This window comes from Cherax quadricarinatus, chromosome 35 (assembly GCF_038502225.1).
Source record: "Cherax quadricarinatus isolate ZL_2023a chromosome 35, ASM3850222v1, whole genome shotgun sequence".
In the NCBI taxonomy this organism is placed as follows: Eukaryota; Metazoa; Arthropoda; class Malacostraca; order Decapoda; family Parastacidae; genus Cherax; species Cherax quadricarinatus.
In genome coordinates this window covers 4,984,343-4,996,842 of record NC_091326.1, presented here as the reverse complement: position 1 = coordinate 4,996,842, position 12,500 = coordinate 4,984,343, and the positions used below count along the sequence as shown (strand labels likewise).

The 12,500-nt window shown below is 47.2% G+C and overlaps 1 protein-coding gene across 1 annotated transcript in view; it reads left to right on the top strand.

The window, feature by feature from the left end:
* Positions 1 to 12,500, top strand: part of LOC128695209 (sex-determining region Y protein) — a 189,718-nt gene that overhangs the window by 105,927 nt on the left and 71,291 nt on the right. The window contains exon 2 of the transcript XR_011392804.1: positions 8,794 to 8,922. The gene's annotated coding sequence lies outside the window, so the exon portion shown is untranslated. The remainder of the gene's footprint in view (positions 1 to 8,793; positions 8,923 to 12,500) is intronic.

The following is a 12,500-nucleotide window of genomic DNA, read 5'->3' as shown; positions in this document are numbered from 1 at the left end:
TACAACTTATACATACCATAGCTGACATCAGTGACATGCTATACAGAAAGCCACCGGTTATGCAGACCATTTCTGGTAAATTAGGTTAAAATTTTGTCCCAGGAACGGGAACTGGGAACGGTTGAAGTCCATTTGTATTCCCTGGAACGCAGGCGAGAAACATAAATGATAATATGCACCTGGAAAATCCTAAAGGGATTAGTACCAAACTTACACACGAAAATCACTCCCTATGAAAGCAGAAGACTCGGCAGGAGATGCAACATTCCTCCAATGAAAAGCAGGGGCGCCACGAGTACATTGAGACACAATAAGTGTCAGGGGACCAAGACTGTTCAACTGCCCTCCAGCATACATAAGGGGGATTACCAATAGACCCCTGGCTGTCTTCAAAAAGGCACTGAACAGGAACCTGAAGTCAGTACCTGACCAGCCGGGCTGTGATTTGTGCATCAGTTTGCGTGCGGCCAGCAGTAACAGCCTGGTTGATCAGACCCTGATCCACCATGAGGCCTGTTTTCAGACCGAGCTGCGGGGGCATTGACCCCCAAAAACCCCTCCAGGCATACTCCAGGATGCGACCCACACCAGTCGGGTAACACCCAGGTACCTACTTACTTCTAGGTGAACAGGGACAGCATGTGTAAGGTGACTAACACCCAGGTACCTACTTACTGCTAGGTGAACAGGGACAGCAAGTATATGGTTCAGAGAACGGACAAGTGATACACTAGACACACGTGTAACACTTGGGTATATTTACTGTGGAAACGTTTCGCTCACCAGTGGCTTCGTCAGTCCCATACAAAGACTGGTAGAAGATCATAGGGAGTTCTGAGTAACCAGGAGAGACTGATCACCTCAAACGTCAGCGTATGCCGGACATACCAGGGCTGGTCCTGGTGGTGACAAGGTTATGTGTTATACCAGGAAGGAAGAGAGGGATGGAGGGGGGGGGAGAGAGGAGGGGAGACTGGGTATATCCCAAGTATATTAACGCATACGGGCTGTATATATGGTTGGTGCATTTCCTGGGTTGGGTTTAAGGGACGTTAACAGGTGTGTCGGGGGAGAGGGGAGGAGAGTATTGTTTCTGGCGTCACATCCGGTGTTCTGTGATTAAAAGACTTCAACTGATAATTAAAGCTTTCTTTAATCTGGCAAAGTAAGTGTGTGTGTGTGTGTGTGTGTACTCACCTATTTGTACTCACCTATTTGTGGTTGCAGGGGTCGAGTCATAGCTCCTGGCCCCGCCTCTTCACTGATTGCTACTAGGTCCTCTCTCTCCCTGCTACATGAGCTTTATCATACCTCGCCTTAAAACTATGTATGGTTCCCGCCTCCACTACTTCACTTTCTAGACTATTCCATGACTTGACTACTCTATGACTGAAGAAATACTTCCTAACATCCCTTCGATTCATCTGAGTCTTCAACTTCCAATTGTGACCTCTTGTGTCTGTGTCCCATCTCTGGAACATCCTGTCTTTGTCCACCTTGTCTATTCCGCGCAGTATTTTATATGTCGTTATCATGTCTCCCCTGACCCTCCTGGCCTCCAGTGTCGTCAGGCCGATTTCCCTCAACCTTTCTTCGTAGGACAATCCCCGTAGCTCTGGGACTAGTCTTGTTGCAAACCTTTGCACTTTCTCTAATTTCTTGACGTGCTTGACTAGGTGTGGATTCCAAACTGGTGCTGCATACTCCAGTATGGGCCTGACGTAAATGGTATACAGGGTCTTGAACGACTCCTTACTGAGGTATCGGAACGCTATCCGTAGGTTTGCCAGGCGCCCGTATGCTGCAGCAGTTATCTGATTTATGTGCGCCTCAGGAGATATGCTCGGTGTTATACTCACCCCCAGATCTTTTTCCTTGAGTGAGGTTTGCAGTCTTTGGCCATCTAAACTATATTGTGTCTGCGGTCTTCTTTGCCCTTCCCCAATCTTCATGACTTTGCATTTGGCAGGGTTAAACTCAAGGAGCCAGTTGCTGGACCAGGCTTGCAGCCTGTCCAGGTCTCTTTGTAGTCCTGCCTGATCCTCATCCGATTTGATTCTTCTCATTAACTTCACATCATCTGCAAACAAGGACACTTCTGAGTCTATCCCTTCCGTTATGTCGTTCACATATACCAAGAACAGCACAGGTCCTAGGACTGACCCCTGTGGAACCCCGCTTGTCACAAGCGCCCACTCTGACACCTCGTCACGTACCATGACTCGTTGTTGCCTCCCTGTCAGGTATTCTCTGATCCATTGCAGTGCCTTTCCTGTTATGTGTGCCTGATCTTCTATCTTTTTCAGTAACCTCTTGTGAGGAACTGTGTCGAAGGCCTTTTTGCAGTCCAAAAAAATGCAGTCGATCCACCCCTCTCTCTCTTGTCTTACTTCTGTCACCTTGTCATAAAACTCTAGTAGATTTGTGACACAGGATTTTCCTTCCCTGAAACCATGCTGGTTGTCAATTATACACTTGTTTCTTTCCAGGTGCTCCACCACTCTCCTCCTGATGATCTTCTCCATGACCTTGCATACTATACACGTTAGTGATACAGGTCTGTAGTTTAGTGCCTCATGTCTGTCTCCCTTTTTAAAAATTGGGACTACATTTGCCATCTTCCATACCTCAGGGAGTTGCCCAGTTTCAAATGATGTGTTGAAGATCTTTGTTAATGGCACACACAATATCTCTGCTCCCTCTTTAAGGACCCATGGAGAGATGTTGTCTGGTCCCACCGCCTTTGAGGTGTCAAGTTCGCATAGCAGCTTCTTCACTTCCTCCTTGGTTATATGTACCTCATCCAGCACTTGCTGGTGTACCCCCCTGTTCTGATTTCCTGGAGTCCTACTGGTTTCCACTGTAAATACTTCTTTAAATCTCGTGTTGAGCTCCTGACATACCTCTCGGTCGTTGCTTGTGAATTCCCCATCACCCTTCCTCAGTCTGATTACCTGGTCCTTGACTGTTGTTTTCCTCCTGATGTGGCTGTACAACAGCTTCGGGTCAGTCTTGACTTTCGATGCTATGTCATTTTCATATTGTCGCTGAGCCTCCCTTCTTATTTGTGCATATTCATTTCTGGCTCTTCGGCTAATCTCTTTATTTTCCTGAGTTCTCTGTCTTCTGTACCTTTTCCATTCTCTAGTACACCTAGTTTTTGCCTCCCTACACCTTTGGGTGAACCAAGGACTCGTTCTGTTCTTCCCATTATTTCTGTTTCCCTTGGGAACAAACCTCTCCTCTGCCTCCTTGCATTTTGTTGCCACATAGTCCATCATTTCTTGTACTGGTTTTCCTGTCAGTTCCCTCTCCCACTGAATGTTTTGAAGGAAGTTCCTCATGCCTGAGTAGTTCCCCCTTTTGTAGTTTGGTTTTTCCCATCCTATTCCTGCTACTCTCTCCACTTGGAGCTCAACTATGTAGTCGAAGCACAGAACCACATGATCACTAGCTCCCAGGGGCCTTTCATACAAGATATCCTCGATGTCTGAACTACTCAAGGTGAATACAAGGTCCAGTCTTGCTGGTTCATCTTCTCCTCTCTCTCTGGTAGTGTCTCTAACATGTTGATGCATGAGGTTTTCCAGTACTACATCCATCATCTTGGCTCTCCATGTTTCGGAACCCCCATGGGGCTCCAGGTTTTCCCAGTCAATCTCCTTGTGATTGAAATCACCCATAACTAGTAACTTTGCTCCCCCCACGTGTGCTCTCCTGGCCACCTCGGCTAGTGTGTCGACCATGGCTCTGTTGCTTTCATCGTATTCTTCTCTTGGTCTCCTGCAGTTCTGTGGTGGGTTGTACATTACTGCAATTATCACCTTATGTCCCTCAGACTGGATTGTTCCTACTAAGTAGTCCCTTTCACCCGTGCCATCCATTCCTTCCATTTTCTCAAAACCCCACTGGCTTTTAATGAGCAGTGCAACTCCTCCTCCCCCTCTCCTCCCTCTGTCTTTCCTGAAGATTTGATATCCGGGTGGAAAAATTGAATCTGTTATTATTCTGGTGAGTTTTGTTTCTGTGAGTGCTATTATGTCTGGGGATGTCTCCTTGATTCTTTCGTGCCACTCCTCATACTTATTTGTTATTCCATCTGCATTTGTATACCATACCTTCAACTTCTTTTCTAAGACTGTGGTCTGGGAGGTGTATTGGGGTTGGGGAAGTGAGAGACCTGATAAGGAACTATGGGTGGTTGCTGTGAGGGTGGAGTTTGTAATGTAGTGGGTGGGGGCATTGGATATGGCATGGGTGTTGTGGTTTAGAGTGTTTGGCTGCACTGGGGTTGACCTGGTTGGGAGGCTTCTATAGGAAGCTGTGAGGGAGGTTGTATTTGATCTTCCTGTGTCCGGGATCTCCTGTCTGTCTTCTCCATCCCCTCTCTTTCCTCCTTTCGCCTTTGTACCATCTCTCTCAGTTTCCGCCTTTCGTCTTGTGTTCTGTCGCGGTCGAGATACACCTTCCTGTATCCCGGCATGTCCCTTAATCGTGCTTTTTCCTGCAGTATCCTGTTCCGAGTCGATTCTGCCTTGAAGGTCACTTTCACTGGCCGGTTTCTTTTTTTTACAAACCCCCCTATTCTCCGAAAATTTTCCAGCTGGGTCATGTCGTCTTCTCCGATTACTTTCATGATGCTTTCAATTGCTTTTTTTTCCCCTTGTTTTCTTGCTTCATATGTTTCCCCTTCAACTTCCTGTAGCCCATACACAAAGACTGACCTCACCCTTTCATTCTCCCACTGCATATCCCTGTGTATCCCCTCATTCAATTTGATTTCCTCCATTGCAGCTTTCCTTTCTTCAGTTTCACTAGCTACTGTACATGGGCTCAGTGGCCTGTCATTTTCCCATCTCAGCTTTCCCTGGGCTCTGTTGTGGTCTTTTAGGGCCTCCACATATAGCTTAGCTCTTTCATTTACTACAGTCTCCACTGATAGAGCTTCTACATGCAGTTTTGCTCCTCCTTTCCCTACAGTCCCCTTATTTGTGGCTGAGGTAGCGGTCTCTGTTGTCAATCCCATAATGTTCTTTAGTTCTTTAGGCTGTTTCAGATTTTCCAGTTCCTCTTCTAAACTCTGTATCCTGGCCTCTGCTGTTTTGACTTTCACCTCCCACTTCCTGCTTTCCATGTCTATCCTCTCTTCCATTCTCATGCTAAGTTCTTCTAGTTTCTTTTCCCATTCTTGTTCCCTTTTTGTGAGCTCTGCTGCCCAATCTTCCTTTGCAGTTTCCTCCTCCTGTCCCTTGGGTTTTCTTGTTGCTCTCTGGCAACCCATTTTTGTTTTATCCTGATTGCCTCAGAGTGGGAAACCTATGTAATTCTGTATGTTAGGTTAGTATTGTATATGTCAGAGTGTGGGGGGGGAGGTAGAGGAGGAACTGTGGCTATATAGGAGAGTAGTGGGGAGGGGGAGTGGGAAGGAGAGTGAAGCAAGTGGGTAAGTGGGTGAGGGAGAGGTGGGGAGGGGGAGGGTGAAAGAGGGAGGGGAGGGATCAGGTGAAGGAGTGAGATGTCGGTGGGGGAGGGGGGAGTATATGTGTGTCTGGCAATATGTGTGTGTTGTGTGTGTTGTGTGTGTGTTTCGTGTGTGTGTGGGGAGGGGTGGGGGGGTGTGGGTGGGTGTGTGGGTGGGTGTGTGGGTGGATGGGTGTTTGTGTGTGTGTGTGGGTGTGTGTGGGTGTGTGGGTGGGTGTGTGGGTGGGTGTGTGGGTGGGTGTGGGTGGGTGTGTGGGTGTGGGTGTGTGTGGGTGTGGGTGTGTGTGGGGGTGTATGGGTGGGTGTGTGGGTGGGTGTGTGGGTGGGTGTGTGGGTGTGTGGGTGGGTGTGTGGGTGGGTGGGTGTGGGTGGGTGGGTGTGTGGGTGGGTGGGTGTGGGTGGGTGGGTGTGTGGTTGGGTGGGTGTGTGGTTGGGTGTGTGGTTGGGTGTGTGGTTGGGTGTGTGGTTGGGTGTGTGGGTGGGTGTGTGTAGGTGTGTGTGGGTGTGTGGGTGTGTGTGGGTGTGTGTGGGTGTGTGGGTGTGTGTGGGTGTGTGTGGGTGTGTGTGGGTGTGTGTGGGTGTGTGTGGGTGTGTGTGGGTGTGTGTGGGTGTGTGTGGGTGTGTGTGTGTGTGGGTGTGCGTCGCACACTAGGCTACGCTACTCTTTTGAAGATTATAAAAAAATTTTCACAATCAATTCCTTATTATATGCACTAATATATACTATATAATATTAATTGCGTACACTTGTGTTTGTGTGTGTGTGTGTGTTTACTAGCTTGTTCTTTGAAAAAGAAGGGGGGGGGGTTACGTTAACACTATTTGTTATTGTTGTTGGTTCACCGGTACTCTCCCGGCCCAGATCTCCGCACACTAGGCTACTTTACTTTTTGAAGATTATAGGATTATTTTTTTCTCACTCAATTCCTTATTATTATATACTAATGTTTATTATAACAATAATTATGGGTGCACACGTGTGTTTGTATGTGCGTACTTGTTTACTAGCTTGTCCCTCAGAAAAACGGGGGGGGGGGGTTCACTAGGCTACACAACTTCTGGAGTTTACCTGGCGATATTTAGATAATTTACTAACCACTATCTATCTCCTGATACTGAAATAGGGAGAGAGAGATGGTATAGCATACAACCAGCAGGGCGAGACACTTGAGACTTTAGACACTAACCAAAATTAACCACAAATAGGCAAGTGACGTCGTCTGCACAACAATGGAGGTTCCTGCTGGTCTGTCTATCAACTCCTTCAATTTTGTAACCTTCAGGAACTTTATCATGCATTCAAGTTTTTATTTTCTTTTTCTTTTAAGACTTGGTATTCCCTCTTTTTTCTTTAGTACAGTATTATGGTCATAACAAGTCTGATGATGTTAGCTACATTCACAACACCAACAGCTAGGGATTGACTAATTTTTCTTACTTTCAGTATTTACTTAATCACTCTTTTATGACCTTATCACTACACTGCTGCTATAATCAACCAACATATGTATTTGTTAATATTTCAGATCACACCGTTAACCCAATTAACTGTTTGGATATTTTGTGTCAACACTGGGGCCAGTAGCCTGATCAGCTGAGTGCTACCCTCCCTCACTCAAATTTCATTCAAATTTAAATTGAAAAATTCTTGATCCTATCACATTATTCGCACTCTTGATAGCTATTACACTCTTGTAGGTATGTTCACTGATTCACTCACGTACGATGACCGCTAATAATATCTTAGGACAGCCACTAGAACGCTAAATCCTGGGAGCACTATTTAGCGATACTGCTTCACGTGTGTGTGTGTGTGTGTGTGTGTGTGCTCACCTAATTGTGGTTGCAGGGGTCGAGTTATAGCCCCTGGGCCCGCGTATTTACTGGTTGCCACTAGGTCCACTCTTCTTGCTTCATAAGCTTTATACCTCTTCTTCAAGCAGTGTACTGTTTCTGCCTCCACTACATCACTCTCCAGATTGTTCCACTTCCTGACAACTCTGTGGTTGAAGAAATACTTCCTAACATCCCAGACTCATCTGAGTCTTCAACTTCCAATTGTGACCCCTTGTTTTTGTGTCCAGTCTCTGGAACATGTCTGTCTTCCTGTGCGTCCACTGACACACACACACACACACACACACACACACACACACACACACACACACACACACACACACACATGCACACACACCATGACGGAAGGAATAGACTCCGAAGTGTCCCTGTTTGCAGATGACGTGAAGTTGATGAGACGAATTCATTTGATCGAAGACCAGGCAGAACTACAAAGGGATCTGGACAGGCTGCAGACCTGGTCCAGCAATTGGCTCCTGGAGTTCAATCCCACCAAGTGCAAAGTCATGAAGATTGGGGAAGGGCAAAGAAGACCGCAGACGGAGTACAGTCTAGGGGGCCAGAGACTACAAACCTCACTCAAGGAAAAAGATCTTGGGGTGAGTATAACACCAGGCACATCTCCTGAAGCGCACATCAACCAAATAACTGCTGCAGCATATGGGCGCCTAGCAAACCTCAGAACAGCATTCCGACATCTTAATAAGGAATCATTCAGGACCCTGTACACCGTGTACGTTAGGCCCATATTGGAGTATGCGGCACCAGTTTGGAACCCACACCTAGCCAAGCACGTAAAGAAACTAGAGAAAGTGCAAAGGTTTGCAACAAGACTAGTTCCAGAGCTAAGAGGTATGTCCTATGAGGAGAGGTTAAGGGGAATCAACCTGACGACACTGGATGACAGGAGAGATAGGGGGGACATGATAACGACATACAAATTACTGAGAGGAATTGACAAGGCGGACAAAGACAGGATGTTCCAGAGATGGGACACAGCAACAAGGGGACACAGTTGGAAGTTGAAGACACAGATGAATCACAGGGATGTTAGGAAGTATTTCTTCAGCCACAGAGTAGTCAGTAAGTGGAATAGTTTGGGAAGCGATGTAGTGGAGGCAGGATCCATACATAGCTTTAAGCAGAGGTATGATAAAGCTCACGGTTCAGGGAGAGTGACCTAGTAGCGACCAGTGAAGAGGCGGGGCCAGGAGCTTGGACTCGACCCCTGCAACCTCAACTAGGTGAGTACACTCCAGTGACCCACTGACTCAGACTCTAGGCTCCCACTGTCAAAATACATCCATCGTAGTTCCCACCGCCAAAGCTCAAAAGTCTGGCTTACCAGCGCTCCTCAGTCCCTTCATAAATCTGAATTCACACTCCAACAGCACACTAAACCCCCTAAAAAAAATTCCACTATGATCTCTGATACACTTTTTCCCACCCTTGCAGCTAGTGGGTTACCTCGCCGCGGTGGAGTGGAAGCAGCCTCAGTGGAACCAAACTTCTCGGCCTAAAAAGTCGGGATGCTTACCCTTTCCTTAAAAATTGGTGCAGCTTACGACATGGAGCAAATTACAGGTATGCTCTTGCAATTATTATATTGTAATTGTAATAGGCTGGTTAATTATCAGAGCGACAAATTGGTAATAATGATCATTAATGATGTTATAAATGAGACGAGGAGAAAGAAGGTGAATATGAGGGGGAAGGGAATATGAAGGGAAAGAAGGAGAAGAGGGGAAACAGAAGAAGGGAAAGAAAAGAGGGGAAGGAGAATGAGGGGGGAAATGAAAGGAAAAGAGGAGAGGGGAAAAATGGAGGAGAGGAGACAAAGGGAGAAGTGGAAAGGGGAGGGGCAGGGAGGACATCAAAGTTCTTTCCCTTCCTGCAAGTGTAAGGGCACCAACAACCTGATGTAACAAGCCAACCACCAGGAGAGCTGATCTGGGACCGGCCCGCGGGGGCGTTGACCCCTCTCCTCCCCCCACGTCATTCCCAGAAGCCAGTACAGGGAAAAGCTTGAGCGTTGAGCACCCATATGGGAGCGTGAGAGAGGGAAGAGTGGGTTTGGTGCTTCGACGTGCTGTTAGAGTGTCAGACTCAGTCTGTGCTGCAGTTTACAGTCAAATGAAGTCACTGTTATATCCAGTCTAATATAATATATATATATATATATATATATATATATATATATATATATATATATATATATATATATATATATATATAGTGTAAAACAACCACAGGGGGTGTTGAATAATAGCTCTAGGCCTTCCATATTGCAATCAATACATCAGAGGAACGACTCTAGAGTCGTTCCCTCATTTTTGCAATATTGCAAGCTCCTGATACGTAAGGTTCACCTCCCTTAACATCTTGCAGCTCGGGAGAAAGGACTAGTCTGGCTGCAAACCTTTACACTCTCTCCAGTTTTCTCAACATACTTTGCTAGGAGCGTGGTGGCTCCATGCTGGCGCTGGGTACTAGCAAGACCGGCCTCTCATATGTAAGCAAACACATGTAAGGGGTAAAGAAAACCTGCTTGACTACCAGCATGTGGAAAGCAACGCTGGTGTTGGGACGCGTTGCAGCAAATCTAATCAGGTCTAGAACAAGGAAGGAAGCAGCTGCCTGAAGGACCTTTGTAAAACTGACGTGAAAGACCTTTGTAAAACTGACGTGAAGGACCTTTGTAAAACTGAATGTTTTAATTTTTAAGCAAGACATCTGTATGCCTGACGTGGGTAAGCTTTTGTGCTGGATAAGCTGGGTAAGCTGACTCTGCTGAAATATTGATGTACACAAGGCTACTAAAAGAATGAACTAGCATATATATATATATATATATATATATATATATATATATATATATATAATATTTTGTGTGTGTGTGTGTGTGCGCGCGCGCGTGATGTAGTCAGAGAGGTAGGCCAGGTACATGCAGAGTAATTAATGTGATAGATTAAGGTGAAGGAGGTGTTGTAGCTGACAGATCTGGACTGACACACACACCACTTCTCACCTTGTCCAGACACACACACACACACACACACACACACACACACACACACACATCACTATACAGTATAAGACTGCATTGAACGTCTCGCATGACTTCCACTGCAACAACCACTACCACTGCAACAACCACTACAACAATTACACTAACGCCACAACCACTGCAGCAACCACTTCCACTGCAACAACCACTACCACTGCAACAACCACTACCACTGCAACAGCCACTACAATTACACTAACGCCACAACCACTGCAGCAACCACTACCACTGCAACAGCCACTACAATTACACTAACGCCACAACCACTGCAGCAACCACTACCACTGCAACAGCCACTACAATTACACTAACGCCACAACCACTGCAGCAACCACTACCACTGCAACAGCCACTACAATTACACTAACGCCACAACCACTGCAGCAACCACTACCACTGCAACAGCCACTACAATTACACTAACGCCACAACCACTGCAGCAACCACTACCACTGCAACAGCCACTACAATTACACTAACGCCACAACCACTGCAGCAACCACTACCACTGCAACAGCCACTACAATTACACTAACGCCACAACCACTGCAGCAACCACTACCACTGCAACAGCCACTACAATTACACTAACGCCACAACCACTGCAGCAACCACTACCACTGCAACAGCCACTACAATTACACTAACGCCACAACCACTGCAGCAACCACTACCACTGCAGCAACCACTACCACTGCAGCAACCACTACCACTGCAACAACCACTACCACTGCAGCAACCACTACCACTGCAGCAACCACTACCACTGCAACAACCACTACCACTGCAGCAACCACTACCACTGCAGCAACCACTACCACTGCAACAACCACTACCACTGCAACAGCCACTACAATTACACTAACGCCACAACCACTAGAACCACTGCAGCAACCACTACCACTGCAACAACCCCGCCAGAAACCACCACAACTACAACCATTGCAACAACCACAACTACCACAATTCCCGAATCAGCACTACATGGAATGCTAAACTCGCGTGGGTTCCCTTAGCTCAAGCTCCTGGCCCCATCTCCAAAGCTTCTTTCCTTGACCTCCCTGATTTCTTGCCTCTTGGGTCCTGTCATGCCTAGTCTTGAAGCTGTATGTCGAGTCTGCCTCCACCACTGCCTCGTCCAGGTCATTTCACGTTACACCCAGGTTGAGGCTAAAGAAATATTTCCTAACATCACTTATGACGACTGTGTGTGTCCTTGATCCATAGTGTGTGTGTGTGTCGGGGGGGGAAGGGAGGGGTATTATTAACCTTGATGCAGGTGTTACCTGGTACATCTCCCTCCCCTCCCCTCCCCAATACCTCAACCGGACACATTTAGAGTGCCATTTCCGGCGGAGTGGCCCGGAAAATGAGGGAGAGGGGGAGGGGACGAATGCTGGGTGGGGGAGAAGACGGGGAGAGGGAGAAGAGACGATTGCTGGGTGGGGGAGGGGAGGGGATATGGGGAGAGGAGGAGGCCTACAGTGAACGCGTCATAAAAGGTACACCAGCCGACGAATTGAGAGAGAGAGAGAGAGAGAGAGAGAGAGAGAGAGAGAGGAGAGAGAGAGAGAGAGAGAGAGAGAGAGAGAGAGAGAGAGAGAGAGACACGTGCGACTTGCTCGTATCTCCGACGACGAAACGTTTCGCCCCTGGGGAGGGAGAGGAAGTATGGTGCTGGTTTGAGGGGGATCAGTCCCCTCAGCTTGAATGGAAAGTTGCTCATTGTCTTCTTCAGTAATCCGACTGAAGATCTCTGGTGGATCATCGGATAACTGATGGATTACAACAGTAACTGGCGGATTCCAGGATGTAATGAGTGCAGTCTAGGGTGTAAATAGGGGTTTTGTAGGCACCTACTGCCTAGTCAGTAACTCAGCAGGACTCCATCAGTTACTGCTGGTGAGTATGCACAGAGTACGAGTACAGGCGGGTACACCTGAGTACAGTACGTACAAGTGCTGCCCCAACATTTGTAGACAGCACAGGCGACAGCTTTATACCACAAGACGGGCAGCTATCACCTATTATGCCACAAGACGGGCAGCTATCACCTATTATGCCACAAGACGGGCAGCTATCACCTATTATGCCA